Genomic DNA, 3,166 nt, shown 5'->3' with positions numbered 1-3,166 from the left:
TGAAATTTCTGAGTTATAATTAGTGTAGTTGCGCAAAACCTCAACATTTTCCAGTTTAATGGTTTCAAGAGTTATTATATTCTGATTTTTGTTGATTTTGAAGTTTAGGCAGTGCATCTTCACTTCGCGTCTTTCTGTCGTGTCTGAATATTTCCAGTTGTTGAGAATATGTGACATAGAGATGTACACTGCTTCTTGATCGAACAAAAAAAAAAATAAAGCATACAATGTGGACAGAATTTGTCATATATGCGATCTTAATGAAACTTAAGGTGAATTTCATTTTTTTAAATGCTGAGTTATAAAGAATTACGTCCAAAGTTAAAGAAACGTTTTCATTATGCTCGTATTTATAAGTGTGTATAAAATTTAGAATTGCTACAATCAAGTAATAAATCTACTTTGTTGATTTGTGTAAATATATAACATTAGCTGATAAAAGGAAGACGTTGCTATGTCTTAAAGTGTATGTGCGTATGTTTATGTCACAACGGCTTCCACTGTGTAAGGGTTTAAAAAAAAATCAGTAAAATTTCCTATTTTAAATAATCTTTTATACAACAACATTTTCAACAACTAAACAGTTTAAGAAAAGCAAAGTAATTTACATTGCAAGTAAAATTGTTCTACCACTGTTCAAGCTCACTTCGAGTTTTAACATGTAATTGGGTGCACTAAGATTTGCAAGCAAAATCTGAACATTAGTAAAATGTTAAATCCTCAACCGCTTTCTAGTGTAGATTCAATGTCCCATTCTACTACGTGGTAATTATAATTCGGTTGTAGTCACTCTTGGTCTTTCCCTGCGCACATCTAAAACTCCTTAATAAGAACATTTCGTTGGCGCGATACAGTAATTTCTCATTTTTTCCAGAGCAATTGTGATGACCACGTGGCCCTGAAACGTTAAACAAAACTAAATAGTAGCATATCATTAAAAACTAAACTGCATTGGTGCGACTTTATACCTTTAAAAATATATTAAAAGTTTGCTACTTTAAAAATCAGCACATGATAATAATTTAACTATATAATTTTGCTTTACTTAGCATATTATCAATGCATATTCTTATTTGTCTCATCGAGTCTTGCCTTGAACTCAAGTTCGGAATCAAAGCCATCATACTCGACTATTTTCGATGACACGCCATAAATAGTTATCATGAAAAAATAATTAGAGTAACAAGTTAACTAATGGTTTCCAAAATACTTTCTATTTATATTATCATGTGCCGAAGTGCCTATCTAACTATCCCCCTTATTAAGGTTTATCTACTGTAACATTATTGAAATTAAATCAGTTATTTATATCCATACCTTCAAACAGCAACCGACATAGTCGTGACAAAGTTTGGTACGGAGACCTAGTTGAGCGTTGAAATCCTTGTCTGGGGTAATTCCGTTAGAGGATGTTCTCCACTTCTCAAATATTATGTCGTACAGCTTTTGGAAAATATAATATGTCAATAATGTCTTGCATGCCGATCACTCAGCAATCCTTTTTAACATATATTGACAATTCCATTGATGCAGACTAGAAGTTTTGTTTCCTTTTTCATCTTTCATGTACCTAAAATAACAAATATAAGGACATGACAGAACATAATTATATCATACATATGCATGTTTATAGTATACAACATATGTTCAAGATATGCCTCGTTCTTTCAATATTATCTTCAAATGCTTAAATGAAGTTTACAGACCATCTAGTGCAAGCACTCTAACAATTAGTTATTCGAATTAATAGAACTTCCAGGCAAGTTTGATCACATTTACATGAGCACCAGCCCGATGTTAGTCATGCTGGAAATTGGTGAGCCGGGAAGGACATCAATTCAGTTGGTGAATCGGGAAGGCGAAATTTTAGTTTACTGATTTTTCGGAAAATTTAGATTCCAATGAGTAATCAAGGTATCACTGACATCTGTTTACCACAAAAGAACACCCGTCAATGCTTGGATTTATCAGAAATGCATGTAAACTCTTGTTATGCGACATAATATGGTGTGGTGAATAGGGAAGTGTTTCCATAAAGTGCATTGTGCACGAATGTTCTCTTAAACGGAAGGCTTTCTTGAAAAATGCAAACGTAAATGATAAACTAGACGCATGTGCGGGTACTTTCGACTATATGTCATTTCCGAATCTGTTAGTTATCAATGTAATAATCGCAAGTTTACTCACCGAATCGAGATGTTTTGACACAAAAAAGCTGCATCGGGAAGTGTTGCGCGCACCTGTTGATGACGTACTATACCACCCCTGATAAAAATACATCTAACACCTGTCAATCTGATGCTCAGGCTGCGTACAATATTAGGAAAATGAAATAGCCTAAACTGTTAAACTTGCAATAATCTGCGGCTATTTAAAATTCTTCATTTGAACATTATCATCTGAAGAAATTAACTGAATTCGTTTGTTTGTTTTTTTTTTTTGTTTTTTTTTTTTTTTTTTTTTTTAATATTATACAACAAAAGCACAGCAAACATATTCTGAGCCCAACATCGCCAGATAGGCCCGCTACAAATAGAAAGACACACTCACAGAGGCCAAAACGAACAGATGTTGGATCACAGTGGGCCACGCTCAGAAACGCCGGTGGCAACACCTTCGAATGATACATCTATATTTTTTTCATTCTAAATCCTATATTGCTTGCAAAAAAAGCAGTTTTATAGATGAGAGTTGGTCATACTGTCAGTATTTCATTTCTGTATATATCGTAATTTTCTTCTTTGCAGATTGTAGTTCGTATTATCATCAATTTTACTCCGTGAAATCTAGATTATTGTACCCTATACTGGTATGTAAGAGTAAAAGTGGACAAACCTCAAATAGTGAATATGTCTTGATTACAAAGGTGTATATAGGGCTTCAGCCTAGTTGACATTTTCTGTAAAGATATGCCTTACAAGACCCAAAGATTCTGTCTGCCCAAGTGACAAACAAATTGAAACATTTGAACAATGAAATTAAGACCATTTAAAAGATGCAGGTTAACCCTGTTCAAAACGTTTAGGGAGTTTTGTAAAAACTGATAAAATAAAGAACTAGTAGTAAACATAAAATATTTTACAAGTACTCGTTTGTGTTTCAAAAAAAAGTATACTGCATTCAAAAGAGGAAGGCCCTGGGTGTGCATAATTTTAGGCGTGAAATG

General features: G+C 33.4%; 1 long non-coding RNA gene across 1 annotated transcript; it reads right to left on the bottom strand.

Annotated features, from left to right (window-relative positions):
• Positions 1-532: 532 nt before the first annotated feature.
• On the bottom strand, positions 533-2,271 carry LOC128552936 (uncharacterized). The gene is made up of 3 exons (XR_008369210.1): positions 2,188-2,271; positions 1,318-1,570; positions 533-898 (listed from the first exon to the last, which is right to left on the bottom strand). It is a non-coding gene; the product is annotated as an uncharacterized LOC128552936 (long non-coding RNA).
• Positions 2,272-3,166: the final 895 nt, after the last annotated feature.

The sequence above is a fragment of the Mercenaria mercenaria genome, unplaced genomic scaffold (assembly GCF_021730395.1).
Source record: "Mercenaria mercenaria strain notata unplaced genomic scaffold, MADL_Memer_1 contig_331, whole genome shotgun sequence".
Lineage (NCBI taxonomy): Eukaryota > Metazoa > Mollusca > Bivalvia > Venerida > Veneridae > Mercenaria > Mercenaria mercenaria.
The sequence above is the reverse complement of the archived record's forward strand: the minus strand, read 5'-3'. Positions and strand labels throughout refer to the sequence as shown.